The 15485-nt window shown below is 28.4% G+C and overlaps 1 non-coding gene and 2 pseudogenes across 1 annotated transcript; all 3 read right to left on the bottom strand.

Annotated features, from left to right (window-relative positions):
• Positions 1 to 49: 49 nt before the first annotated feature.
• On the bottom strand, positions 50 to 122 carry TRNAR-UCU (transfer RNA arginine (anticodon UCU)). Its single transcript has one exon. It is a non-coding gene; the product is annotated as a tRNA-Arg (tRNA).
• Positions 123 to 7330: 7208 nt separating this feature from the next.
• LOC148201951 (small polypeptide DEVIL 4 pseudogene) lies at positions 7331 to 7824 on the bottom strand (annotated as a pseudogene).
• A 2966-nt stretch (positions 7825 to 10790) lies between these two features.
• LOC148201950 (uncharacterized) lies at positions 10791 to 15110 on the bottom strand (annotated as a pseudogene).
• Positions 15111 to 15485: the final 375 nt, after the last annotated feature.

The raw sequence follows: 15485 nt of genomic DNA, 5'->3' as shown, positions 1-15485 counted from the left end.
CGAAAAAGTTTTTCTTAATTATTTAAAAATATAGACAAAATACATAATACACGCCTGGTGGGACTCGAACCCACAATCGTCTGATTAGAAGTCAGACGCCTTATCCATTAGGCCACAGGCGCCTGATCAATAAAATTTGTACATAATTATATAAATATAAAGTAAACATATTATTAATCATACTAAAATAAGAAGTATTTATTATTTAATTAAAGAAAATAATATACATGTTAATTTTAACTATAAGTGAATATATATTTTTATTTTTCTTTTTTATATGTCAAATATTTACTAAGATAAATTAATCAAATTATTTTTTTTCATTAATATTTGTTCAATTTATTTACTTATATCTTATATATTGTATAACCGTATGATTATATTTACATTATGATTGTACCGTAATCATTTAACTAATTAAATGATCGAGTTATCATAATATTATCATTAACATTAATTAATTTAAAATAAAATATAATTGCTAATTATTTGGACTATGATTAAAATATCGTTAATCTAAAATTATAAATACATAAGATAAAAAGATAAATTATCGAATAATAATTGATTTTAGTATTTGAATATCTTTGTACACCGTAACCTCTAATTTCTCTCAATAAACATTTCAGACAAACAATAACAAATACTAAGACATGAACATTAAAATATATATATATATATATATATATAACAATAAAATAGATAATTTTGACTCATAACCGAAATGTATTACGTTAAGAAAGTAAGAAAAACATTAGCTTTGTATATTTTTTAATATGTTTTGATTATTAACTATATATATATATCCTTAAAAATTAAAATTAATGTGATTCAACGAAACTCAATGTTAAATAATGACCTCATGAAGTAAAAATATATTGTAAATCTTGGATTGGTGCATTTTATCTTTTATATTTTTATTTACCATAGATGTTAAGAAGTCTCATTGAACACTTGGATATAAGTATAAACCTTCTCTTATTTTAGTAAAGTTTCATACTTTCATTTGTGCTGATGTATCTTATGAGATAAAATGTGGGCGACATTTCCATAAATAAATCATAATATTTCTCTTCCAGGATTGATACAGAATTTTATTTCAGATTATTTTTCTAGAAACAAGATAGAATATGAGGAAGTTTCTATTTTCTGGAAAATACATAAAATGTCTGATTATTTTCTAAAAGGTTACTTACTGTAAAACATTATGAGAAGTTTAATAATTTTGAAGTTCTTTTTATTTATTAGTTGATATTTCTAGATATAATTTTATTAACTTATCAAATATATAAAAAAAGCCTTACTTTTTATTTAAAGTATTACAGTATTCCATGCATCAATTCCAAAAGAAGTCTCATATAGTTACAAATTTGAATTTCTCACTCATTTTGCTATAATATAAGGTAAGGTTAAATATGTTTTTAGTCCTTAAACTATTGGTCGTTTCTGGTTTTCGTCCCTCTTTCAAAGTAAGGTACAATTTGGTCCTCATTCTTTTCGAAACGTTCGTTTTAGTCCTCGGAATTTTGGTTTTAGTCCTCATTTGTTGCTAAATGAGGACCAAATTTTTAAACAGTATTTAGTTTTCGAGGACTAAAACGAACGTTTCGAAAAGAATGAGGACCAAATTGTACCTTACTTTGAAACAGGGACGAAAACCAGAAACGGCCAATAGTTTAGGGACTAAAAACATATTTAACCCTATAAGGTAAACTCCAGTCACCTATAAGCATTTTTTAGGCCAAATAATTTTCTTATCTCATTCAATCATAACTTCTTTTCTCTTCCTTTTTTTCAACTACTCAACATTATTTTCTATTTGTTAATTATTAAAACAAAAATAATTCTTTATATATCTAAATTTTTTATATTTATTTGACACAATCTTTTTTATTTTTTATTATATTTTTTCTTGAAAAATATAAAAATTTACGCTTTTATAACATTTTATTCTTATATTTTATGTCAAATGTAAAAGTATATCATTCTAAAAAGAGAGAATGACAATTAATAACAGTTGCTTCTCTCGTTGTATCATTGTTTTGGTCAACTTGACAGTAGATACATGCACAATGAATTACTATTTGTGTGTCATGATGCATCATATATAGGCAAATCAATCATCGTCTTTATATAGATTTATATTGTTTGATATTCATTTTGGGTAAAATATGTTTTTATCTCTATATAATGTTGAGTTCTAATCCTTTTAATTTTATTTTTTTTAATTTAAAAAATAATATTTTTAGTCTTTCAAATAAATATTTACTTTTAATGTTTGTTTTAGTTATTTATTAAAAATATTTAGAAATAATTTTATATTTTAAAAAAAAAATTGCATCACGTTAGAGTTGATTTAGTCTATTTTAATATTGTCTAACATTAAACTGATCTTATTGACATTTTAGTCCTACTAATCCAATACCAACAAAAATATTTATTTATTAAAAATAATTTAAAATAATATTATATTTTTTTAAATTTCTTTTAAAAAATTAATATTTCGTGTCATGTAGAGTTGGCTAGATAAACTCTGGTGGCTGTGCAATTCATCGGTGTTAATATTTAAAAACTAAATTTATGTTTTTCTTTATAGTTATAATGTAAAATTGTTTAATACAGGTATTAATGCATTTTATAATTTTTTTCAATAAATAAATTCGATTCATTGTAACTACATGCATAATATAAATATGTATACTGCTAAGTTTAATTTGTTAACATATTAAAAGTTATAGTTTAATATTCGAGAGAAACAGTGGAGTTTTCATAACAATGAATCATAAACAATTTCATATGAGAGATCATGACACCATTTTTGGTTTTTTCACCAATATGGGTTAATTTGCTTTTGAGATTACGTTTTTGGATCGATTTTTTTATATAAATATTTTTTTAAATTATTTTTCAATTTGATTAGTGGGGTTTTAATTTCTTTTATGACCTTTATAAAGTTATATATTTAAATTTTCAGATATTTGTTTTATTAATTTAAATTTTTTAGTAATATTTCATATTTTAATTCTTTTTTGAATAATTTGATAGGAAATAATTTAAATATTTTAAAGTTTTATATAATTTTTGTTTTTATTTTGAGATATTTTTTGATAATTTGATTAATAATTTTTTTTTACCTTTTCAAGGTTTTTTCTCTAAAACCTTTTATGTAAATATTTCCTATTTCCTTTTTTTAAAATAATTTGGTTATTAAATTTTATGCATATTTTCATTTATTATATATATAGGAATATTTTTTAAAAATGTATTATTTATATATTTAAAAAAATATTAAAATATAAATTTGTTTATGTGAAATAAAATAAATAAACTTACAATAAAAGTATTGAAAAAGTTGAAGTTGACTCGCTCAAGTATGACTTTTTTATTATTGTTTTTTGTTTTTATATTTTGAATTGTTTATTTTATTTAATAGCATAACTTTAGTTCGACTTTGATTGATTAAGTATATGACTAATTACATCTAATCTTAATGGAAGTCGTCTTTCATCTTCACGAACTTCGACAGTTACAAAGAAATCATCCTATGTTTTCAACGATTTCAGCTGTACAAGTCAACAATCGTCAAGAATACCTGAACATAATTTTTTTAAAAGTCGACCCAAAAACATAATTTCAAAACAAATTGACCCATATGGATAAAAAAAAACCATGATTTTCAACTTAAAACCATAAAATAATAAATTTATAAATAATAAACAAATTAAATTTATAATCATAATTTCAAAACATATTTGTATATCATATGTTGTGCTCATGTTGAGAATATCGTGCTCTTGAGCTTTGCACACTACACTCCTTTGCATGTAAGGGTAATAAAACAAGACAACTGATCATTCTATTTTGATCTAACCTACTTTTGACCTGTTTTCAAAAAGGATTATGATATGTTAATAATTTTTTTTAAATATTTTTTGACAATAGATTACGTGTCATTATTTTATTGATCAGTATATTTGAAACGGACCAATTACAAACTACCATATAAGCAGTTATAAAAAAATTGTCAAAAAAAAAGTTATTAAAAAAAAAATTTCCTTAAAAAATATATGCTTAGTCGAAAAAATAATGACCGACCTATTAGACATTAAGTTTTTAGATGCTTAGTCGAAAAATAATCCATATTATAGACAAAGGAAAAATAACCATTACAAAAAATTATGTGAATTACCTTAAAGACCATATTATTTGGATTGAAAAAGATTGATAGTATCTATCACAGACGAATGAAAAGATCTTTAAGAGAATGATTAACGGAAATGTTAAAGCTAATTTAAACAACACAATCGTAAAAGAATATTAAATTTTCCATTAAAAAGAATATTCGAATGTCAATAGTGCTATTGGGCTAAGTATGATTTTGCAGAAAATTTGTTAATATAATTATTCCAACCTATTTTACGTGGATACAAAAAAGTCTATATATCATATATACTTATTTAAAAAGTATTGGATATTATAAATCAATATATGTATATAAAAATGTAAACATAATAAATATATTAAAATTTTACGAAACTATAAATCTTGTTAAAATAAAAAATAAATTATAAATTATTATCATTATCAACACTATAAATTAAACATTTTTCACCAATAAATAAATATCGATACAATATTTTAAACTGTCTAATAACAGTGTTACCATTGGATAGCTTTCACTTTCTTGTATCTGATATATGATTTTCTCTGTTAACAAGTTCTCTGTTCAAGAAATGAGTCTACAACTTAAGAGGTGGAGATCTTAATTTCCTAAATGCTTAGAATCCCATTTATAACATATATTTTGTGTATTGAGTAAAGAATAGTTCAAGATTTTTATGTTTGATATCTCAAAATTAGCATTCTAAATAGGTTTCTAAGTACATGAAAAAAGAACTATGTTGTTTATTCATATTTATGCCTATGATTCAAGTTGTAATTTCTTTTGTTTTCATTATACGTTAAAAATGTAAGTGTGAGTCTAAGTTTCACGTTAGATAAAAATGAAAAAGTAAAGCAATATATAACTGAAAGACCCATTAACCTATTTTCTTAAGATTTGGAATAAAAAATTGTATTTTTAGGATTACTTTTAGCCTTTTTCCTTATTTGTTGAATGAGATAAAATCATGCTCCGGTGAAAGCTAGCTGAATGCTTAGCAAAGAAATGCTCTTTGAAAGAAGGAATTTTCTTCTTCATGAGCCAACAAGCTAGAAGGAATAAATTCTATTATTTACTCATAAATTCATTCTTTTAAGTATTGCTCTGACTTCAAGTTCGTATATAAGGTATCTTTTATTTTGTAATTTAAAATTTCTTTACAAAACTAAGACCATTAAATATATCAGAATCATAATCTTATAATGTATTTTTTTCATTTTAAAGATATTACTGGGAGTTTATTATACAATATGACTGAGTACAGTTATCATGTAAAATGGAAATTTGGATAAACAAGGTAACATTTCATGCTTGATTTTCAAATACAACAAATGTATAGATCAAACCATTCCAAACAAATATGATACTTTGGATAATGGAATGTATGAAATTTTTTAGATGGGTGCTCAAAATTTACTTCAAATCTGAATTTTCTTTTATTGTGTTTTTATGTACACAGTCTACTTTATTCGTGCACTTTAATCAAGTAGAACTATTCATCGTACGAAATCGTACATATAAAGTGTATTAACATAGTAAAAAGAGCAGAGGAGGTTCTTATGAAATGGGTGTACTAACTTGGTGTTATAAACACAACATTAAAATAGGTTTATATAGTTGATAGTACTAAGCTAACCATGTATTTTAAGATTCTTCAACAGTTATAGAGGAGAAACACTGTTTGTCTTCCATGCATAGAACTACTATAAATCAATGAAGCTTTTCTCCCCTTTTTTTTTTTCATTAAACTAAAAACATGGTTTTAGAGGTATACTAAATAATAAATGAGTTCCTAATATAGAAATAAACGTTTCACAACTTTTATTAGTATCTATCTGCTATTTGTTTTATATATAGGTGATGATACCTTGACATTCGACATATTTTTAAAACATATTTTACATAAACTATTTTATCTTTTGTTCTCTCTTTTTTCTGTTGGTTCATTTAAGAATTTAAATTTTTAATTGGATATTTAATTGGATACAAAGAAAGAAATGAAAAAAAAAGAATATTTAATTTAAATTTTACCATGAGAAGGAAAATGAAATTTTCTATTTTCTCATTTCCTCTTGACCCCATTACTCTTTTCTTTTCTCTTTTGGCAGACAAAAAGCATCAAGTAGTTTCCTCTTAAATTGGTTAAAAGAGTTTGATCGTGCAAGTCTTAATTGGGGGAGATAGTTCTTGACCCCACATTCTTCCTTTTGGGTTATGTAATCAGAACAAGTAGAAGAAAAGATGAAAGGGACAAAACCTTTTTTCTCACTTTCAAATTTCGTAACATATATATTTTGGTTTTGGGTGCCAAATCCTCTTTAAAATTACCAAATTAAGCCGAAATTATAGTGTGAAATTAAACCAAATCTAATTGATAACTATAGTTTATAACACACACACACACACATATATATATATATATATGTGTGTGTATGTATGTGTATTATCACTACTGGCTCTAATTCAACAAAACTAAAAATGAGCGCAGCAGATGGAAAAAAATTTCTCTTTGAAGTTAGAAGGTACAGAAACACTATAGATATGTTTAGGTACAAGTTAGAAAAGCTTGTGATAATATATTTTTTTTATGGAAAATGCAGAATTTCTTTTCTGAACAAAAAGTATCTCTCAACCACACTTCTATCTTTGTAAGGTGTTCCCATCAATTAATTTACTTTATCCTTTGGCAGAATCTAAAAGCTGCTTCTGGTATTGATTAGTCACTGACTCACTGCTATTGAAAAATTTCTTGTTAGTTAGTGATCAGAATGCATTGAAAAATCACCAAGAGAGATTAAAGGCATATATATATATAGTTAATGTACATAGATAATAACAGCTTAGTGAAACTAAGATCGTTTACAACAAAACCAGCTTCTTCATCTCATTCTTTATGCCACTGATACATTCTTCACCATTAGTACCATATAAGTCTAAAAAGTTTAGTCAGAAATAACTTGCAGGATGAATAGTTTCATTGAGATTAGAGAAAAAAAAAGATAGAACAGTGATCATCATGATATACATATATATATAGTATATAATACATACATATATAAAATAGATCACTTGATTTATATATGGATTACAACTATAGATCAAGAAGAAGAGGAAAAAAAGTAAAAGGAGAATATATATATATATAAAAGAAAGGAATTAGATGTGAACTAGAATAACTTTCTTTCTCTTCTCTCTTAAGTAGAGAATGATATACAAAATTTATAGTAAAAGTACTATAATATTATGAACAAAAGTTATAAACACTAACTAATCATGGGAGCATAGAAGCATAATGATACATCTTCTAAGTATATAAAACCTTCCTCTACCTTCTTTGAGAAGGGCACCCATGCCTTTGCCCATTAGTCTTCTTTTGGATACTCCAATGGCTTCAGCTTCCAACTTCATCTTCTCTTCATGAATGGTGAAGCTGTTGGGGCTTGCCTTGTTTCCTCTTTTCTCTTTTTCAAACATGTAGTGTACTTTATAGGGCATTTGTGTGTGCTCTCTCTTTATGCTTTGTGGATCCCTTTTTGAGAGGCTTTGGATGTGCAATCCAGTTGCAACATGAGGTTATGATTAAATTGCATGAAAAAGGAGGGTGATGAGTGCACTTATATAGGGTAAAAGGAAAAAAAAATAAAGGGTTTTGTGGTGGTCCTGTGCTCCTACCTTTCCCTGGTCGCCAATGAAGAAACCAAACGTGGGGTTTGTGGTGGATCATATGAGATGTCCCAACAATAGAAATTATTAGATAATCTCTTACACTAATTTTTTGTGTGTGTGATGTTGTTACATGTTATTCATCATAGAACAAATATACATTATAAATATTTAAAATAGTTTATTTCAATTATTACTTTCTCTATTTCTTTAACTAGTTTTGGTTAAGGTAAAAATTGATAAAAGGTGAGAGATATAATAATTTTTTTTCAGCTGTTTGAGCAGAGTTATAGTTTGGGCCCCAACAGTTCTGGCAAGGTTCAATAATAAAGAAGAAGGAACGTTCAAAACCATACAACAAACTCTGTGTCTCTCTCCTTCCTTTTGTTTTGTTATTCCACCTCATATAATAAAATTATGACTTTCCAAAAGGGATGCTTAGGGCTTTCAATCTTATCTCCACCAAGTACTTCTGTGCACCAGATTCCTATCATCATGTGGAATGGAGAAAGTCAGAAATTCAATTTTAATATTATTAAATTTGAAAACTAACATGAATCAATACACTTTAATATATCTCATTGATTAATTGATTTTAAAAAACTAGTTAAAGCTGTATATACCTTTTTAACGACTCTCTTTTTAATTTATGATTTTTTAATTTTTTTCACTCAAAACATTGTTAGAAAAATATATCCCTAATAATTATTTTGAAAGCTAAATTATTTTAGAAGACAGAAAATGTGATTAAAAGAGGGTAATTCACTAAAAGTGGTCAAACTATATATTTGATAATGGAGATGAAATTGATTAAAAGATAAAATATTTACAATAGTATGCTAAAAGTTATTTATCTAATAAAATAAACTGTTTTTTTATAGATAAAATATGCATGGAAACCTGTGAAAGACGTATATTATTACCACTTTTGGCCATATGATCTTCTGAACAAGAATTGGTATCAATAGGTTACTGTTAAGTGTTCATCACCTACACGCTACACTTATATATGTTGGTCACTTTTGCAGATGTTATATAGAAGCATAATTTTGTTTGATAAAGTAATTTAGTTCTTCATCATCAAGAAAATTAACATGTGCATTGTGCAGTCTAAACAAAAGCCATAATCTACAAGAAATGGTAAATATATATATATATATATATATATATATATATATATATATATATATACACACACATATGTGTGTGTGTTATATACATGGTAACATATTTTTCATTGAAATGTGGTAAATAAAAATGTTAAAAGTGAGTGGTAAAATTATGAGTATAAAAATAAGGTTGTGAAGATCTTGATCCTGTAACAGCTTCTGAACAGTAGTATATATAATGATGACTGATTCAATCATTTTGAACAGAATCATGCTAATCCTATATGCTATGAATAGTTGGCTAAAAGAGAAAACAGTTTGAAGATCTTCAACTTTTGTCATGCACTGTTTATTTAACATTGTGATTCGCAACTTGTTTGATAAAATCTTCACCAATGAAGAGGAAGGACAAATTTTAAAGACAACATTCTCATAAAATATCATATTTGTATGAATTTAAAGACATATTTATTTTTAATATATAACACGCAGTGACCGCCTCAAAAATGAAAAAGTATATTACAAAAGTATAAACGTCTAAGTAATCATAATTTTGTTTGAAAAGGTGAAAATTTTAAAATATGTGACTAGCATCTTGGAATGGAGACAATAAAACCATACATGTATAAGAAGTTATTGAAAGAATTTAATTTTCAGATAAATTATCTGGTTAACTATAATAACATAAAGCTCGTCGATTCCAAGCTTGAGGCGAGGAGAAAAGATAGTATTAAGCTCTCAATAATTAGTGTAAAACTTGACGTTTTATCTATATGAACTTTTATATTTTTTATCAGCAAAATCTGTGATGAATTATACACAGTTACATAAAAGATATATTTTATACAGTTTATTATTAGATAATCCTATCAATTCATTCTAACTAAATTCATAAAGTATAAAACTCAACCTAAATATTCCAAATAAAACTAGCTATATGGAATTTACAACCAGTTTAACGAAATTTTAACCAGTTTCCTAACACATCCTTTATAAAGTTTTAGATGAAGACTTGAAGATGGAGAAAACAAAAACAAAACACTTCATTTGGCTATAAATCAAAACCTAAAGTAACTTACAGATGTCTTGCAGCTGCGTTGATAGCAAAAAGAAAATTTGTAGGAAACCAAAATCAATCTTTGTGTTGCACGTGATATTCACGTGGTAAACAAGTTCACTGTCTCTGATGCAGAAGACATAATTCTTTTGGTGTTCCTCCTCAATTCAATTTATTTTGTAAACCACACACTCCTTTACTTGGCTGAGGGAGCTTCCTGTTGTTTTCCATCTCTTGGGTTCCAAGCGTTTCTCTTTGACTCGAAGGAGCCATTACTGGCTTGTGGCCTCACATTATTACAGGACGAATTACAGCATGTTAAAAAATATTTTATTTTGATTTAATATTTATCATTACTTTAAATTGCTACTTTTTTTTATATAGTTTTAAGTAGATCAATTATGACTATGAATTGTTTCCTACGTGCAACGGCATCGTGCATTCTGAATTATTGTGCAGGTTTAAGTAATACAGATCCCCAAAACCCTCCACATCAAATTCACCTGGAAGTTAAAATAATTGCAGCGTTGTCGATAGTACCGTAAACGATGAGCATGATTCTCACTCATTTGATGTTGAAAGGGCTAAATCAAAATTGACAAGTCAAGAACCTTTAGATGGATAGGCATCGTTCTGCATATAACTAAGCCCTGCGTACCTATATTTTGAAGGAAAGTATTTTGCTTTACTGTTTGTAGTTATAAGATCAGAAATGACATTATAACTGCAGCAATAAAATTGAAAATCTGAAACTCAACACTGTAAAACTTGTAATAAGTTACAGCCCAAGGAAATTCAGTCCGAAGTTAAAAATGAACAGAGACGCAAGTATGGGAAACCTGTTTCAAGTGGAAAAATACCTTGCAATTTGAAGAAAAGGTTGGCCGTTTCACAATTTGATGAATGAGTCATTTATGAGCAACCTTACTCAAATAATAACCTGAAAGCCCCAGTTTGTTTCTTACTGTCATACTTAAGCAGAACCAATGCTCTAAATTATGGGTCCCAAACTGAAGCTGATGGTGACCAAACAGTCACATACTATTACGTAATATCAATAAGCAAGCTTGTGGAGACTACGAGCAGGACCCCTACCCAAAAAGAGCAACTTAAATGAGCATATTTGTCCTTCTGAGAGCTAGAAAATGATATGAGGAAGTCTCTTTTCAGGTACGAACGATGTCAAGCACTCCCTGCGGGAAAAAAAAGTACATACAGAGAGTACGAAATGGAAATACTTCCTTGTCTTAATGTTGTCGTACCAATTCAAAATCTATAAGCTTGTTAAGTCTGTAGTTGACCAACACAGGCTAGTGGCCATAACCCACATGTGAGGCAGCATAATCCTCAGGAGGCAACTGTATCCAAACGTGAAAAGCTGCTTCACCGCTAAGAGTTTGTTGCCCTGTAAAGCTCATACTCCGCAAGGGAGAGAATTCAACAAGAAAACTATCTTTCACGGACCTGATTGCAGTTCTTTACACCTGCCAACTTCAATGGAGCAATAACACGTGCTTCATTTTTTTATCTTCAACTCTTCATATAGTTGTTGCCTGTATCTGGCGCCTGGGACTTTGTGACCATAATTTAGTTTCGATTCAAATGTGCGCAGTGGCCATTTATTTGCTAAAAGCTACTCTTCATATATTCCGTATCTAGGTTAAATTAAAGTAATATAAGAGAATATGAATGAGATATCATGATGCTAATTAGTAATGAACCAAATGGACTAGCATTCTGGCATTGTTTTGTTTTTATCACTTGCCAGAACAAGGAAAATAGGCTGCTGTTTAGTTCTTAAGTAACTTTCCAAGTTTATATCCATCTCTAAACTTCAGTAAAATATCAGTAATGACCAAACCTGACTACTTGACTTGAAACTCCTGTTAATTTCTTAAAGAAAGGAACTTATTGACCGTCACCACTGGTCCCAATTGCTGAAAGCAGTGTAGTCTTCAAATCATTGATATCCTTAAGCAATTTCTCATTCTCCCAGGTACTCCTCTGTATCTGAACTTGTAATGCTGCATTACGGGGCATGGGGAAGTGGATTGGAAAGGTTACAAAACCTCACTGTCAATAATCAACATCTAATACTTTATTAACTTTAATAATTAGTTTTATATACCAAAATTTGTGCATATATATTAAATTCCCTGTGTATGTCGTCTTATATTTGGTTTAGAGTGAGAAAATAAATTATAAGTAAAGGATTAGCAAATTATCCCAAACAGCACAAGCAATTCTCACACAACACAGATACAACAAAAAAAAAAATGTCTCTTGCCACTAGCGATACACAGATCACAAGAGAAATTTAAAACCTGTTTTCCTATTCAATTCTTATATTGATAGTAATATAGAACTTTCATTGGACAAAGGTTAAAAAATCTACCTGAGTTCGAACTATGAAGATCTTCGAGAATCTCCTCCACAAATGCCAATACTGAATTTTCCAAGACATTATTTTTCTTATCCATAAGTTCAATTTCATTTTCGAGGGAATCTTTCTCCAACAACAAAGATCTCACTTCACAATCTTCTCTCTTGTCAATTTCTTTCTGAAATTCTAAACATAGTGTTGTAAAAGCTCCCCTGTATAAAAAGTAATCACTCAGTCATCAAAAATTGAGATGTAACCGTTACAAAAGATAATGTCACTTCCACGGAGGACTAACTTCATTTTAGAATTAGATCCCATGATGAGAAAGCTTGAAGTGAGGATTCAAATTGTATTCGAAGATGAAATACATAAACACACAGACAAATACATGAAGGCACTAAGGCATATGTTCTATTATATTAGCAACATAGCAAGCAAAGAGAAGTGAGAAACTAGTTTCGAAAACTATACTCAGTCAGCTAAAGGATCATAGAACTGGTCCTCAAACTAGATCTTATATTACTTTTAGAAATAACACGGATCCCATACTTCGTATGAATCTCCGGGGACAGTTTTTGTCATTTCAATTCCTCAAAGTGCCCCAAAATAAATGCGAAGACATATAGCAATCTTATAGCCTTACATCTACTTCAAAACTGATACTTCTTGCTTTATATGATTGATTTTTGAGATATGTTGCCGCCTATGAAAAATAACTTCAGCATTTGCTGGCGGAGTTACGGAAAACCCGGTTCAAAATTGGACTTCAATAACTTCATCTATGTATACTAATTAAGTGTTTATCAATACCGTTTTTCATCCATTTCATTAACGATCCCATCTCGCTTCATTCTAAGACTGCATAACTCCTGCTCCAAGGTACTTGCTGAAGCCTTTAAATCAGCTATAAATGAATAGAAAAACATTGTGACTATGTACGTAAGTTGAACAGCAAAAACAAGATCTCCAATCTATGAATTGTTCAAGGAAAATTAGCTAAAGATCCAAATTCCGACAAATGAATGCTCTCTAAAGTAACTACTAACTAGAACTTCAAATCTGCAACATTTATTTCGTTCAGAATTAGCTCTTGTATATGTAAGCAAACATCTCCAGAACGTCGGAAAAGGGACGGGAAACTTTTTTTGAGGAAGTAACATACATATTTAATTTTGGATGAATAAATTTAATGTCAATATAAACTACATAGACCAAGATTCATGAGTTTGGAAGAAACATATTATTGGAGTGCGCAGAGATAGATATGTTGAGTAATACTTACATTAGTGGAAAGGCTCACACATATAGTATCAACAGTTTGAATTGGATGTAATGTCACATTTGCTTATATAGTTCTCTCGACCTAATTTGTGGTGCAAGTCTGACAAAAATGCTCACTGTTAGATAAAGATGTGCATGTGGAACAGCATTCAAGCGACAACGACCCATACATCTAATCTTTTGAGGTTTTAGGTTAAAAAAATATATTAGAGGTAAATATGTAAACTTAACATGGAGTGAAAAATCAAGACTATGAACCTGTTTGGATAAAATAATGTGTTTATAGGAGTTTCCCTGTTGAAAAGAAAACTTTATTTTTTTAAGTAGCGAAACTCTCAAAAATATTTCTAACATGTATCCAAACAATCCCTGCACTGCCTTCATTTTTTTCCAAAGGGGGAGGGGTTAGTGGTACTAAGACTCAATTCATCAAACTTGTTAATTAACAAGTCCCAAAAATCCTATAGTATGTTATAACGATGTCTATGGACTTTTCAAATGAATCTGATAGGTGTGTGGGGAAAAATTATTGTGTGACTCAAAAAGAACTTGTAGCATCGGACAAGGTCTGCGACATTAAATATAAGAAAGTAAGTCCAGAAAGAAAATTTCCAGAAATTTCAAGCTAAATCACAAATTATATTTGCTTTATCAAAAACAAGTTGCTTTTCCGGTAAATATTTACATATTTATTTAAATAATATTTTTGTTACTAGTCTATTATAAAATAAAAAGCACATAACTAGGTCCTAAAATCCTAGACTAGCAGGAAGCAAAAGAAGAAAGTATCAAGAGTAGTCTATTAATTTTCGATCAGTTGATTTAGGATTTTTCACTCATGGATCAACTTATAGATGAATAAGGAATTTGAACCGTATATCATTACCGAGCAAATCTTATAAATAGAAGTGCACACGTATAACTAAATTATTTGATTGCCAAATGAGGTTTTCATGTTGTTTGTTTCTAAAAATTCAGGAATTAATTGATGACAGCAAACATCTAATACAGCAATGCATGTAACTAACTGAAAATTAGAAGATGAAGAGCGACTTGAAATTAGCAGAGTCTATGATATACCTGCGACGGTGACGTATCCAACGGTGTCGAACTGCAAGATGGCAGAGGTTTTGATCAAATCCGCTTCCCTAGTTGCCAAATCGGCCTCGATCTCCTCGCATTTGACGATGCTGGATTCAATCTCTCGAGTAATCTCTATAGTAGCCTCCATCTCTTCGTTTACCTGCTTTTCTCCAACATAAATCAACAACGAACGAAGAAAGAAATAGAGAGGATGAACACAGATGCATACATACCTGATCCAGCATTTCCTTCAGTGATGAAATGTGAGAGAGAATCGCTCCAGAATCTTCCATGTTTTCTCTTCCTCTTTGTGTTATGCAATGCAACCAACGAACCAGTGCTGCCACCACTTTCCAACAGCTCAATACCAGATTTCCCGCGCTATTTAATGTATAACAGAAAAAAAAAAATGAAGAAATAGATTAAGGATATATATAATATTTGAAAAACAAAAGAAAATACCCGTGTAACAGTTCAAATAATTCATGAGGCATATGTATAAATATAAAAGTAATAAAAATTTATTTTAATAACTAGCTGTTTACGAACAAATTAGAATATATATGAAAATCAATGCAATGGTTCTAAGCAAGTCTTATTTTGTTATGATTACTCTATAGGGTAAAAAAAGTCTATTAATTAATCGGAAAGGTATTCGAATTTTTAGTAAAAATATAAATCATGAAAGTTAATTATACAAAGTTGAGTTTTATAGCATTCATTTTTTTGCTTTTTAAATATATTTTA

This window comes from Vigna umbellata, chromosome 3 (genome assembly GCF_029865625.1).
Source record: "Vigna umbellata cultivar VRB3 chromosome 3, Vumbellata_1.0, whole genome shotgun sequence".
In the NCBI taxonomy this organism is placed as follows: domain Eukaryota; kingdom Viridiplantae; phylum Streptophyta; class Magnoliopsida; order Fabales; family Fabaceae; genus Vigna; species Vigna umbellata.
The sequence above is the reverse complement of the archived record's forward strand: the minus strand, read 5'-3'. Positions and strand labels throughout refer to the sequence as shown.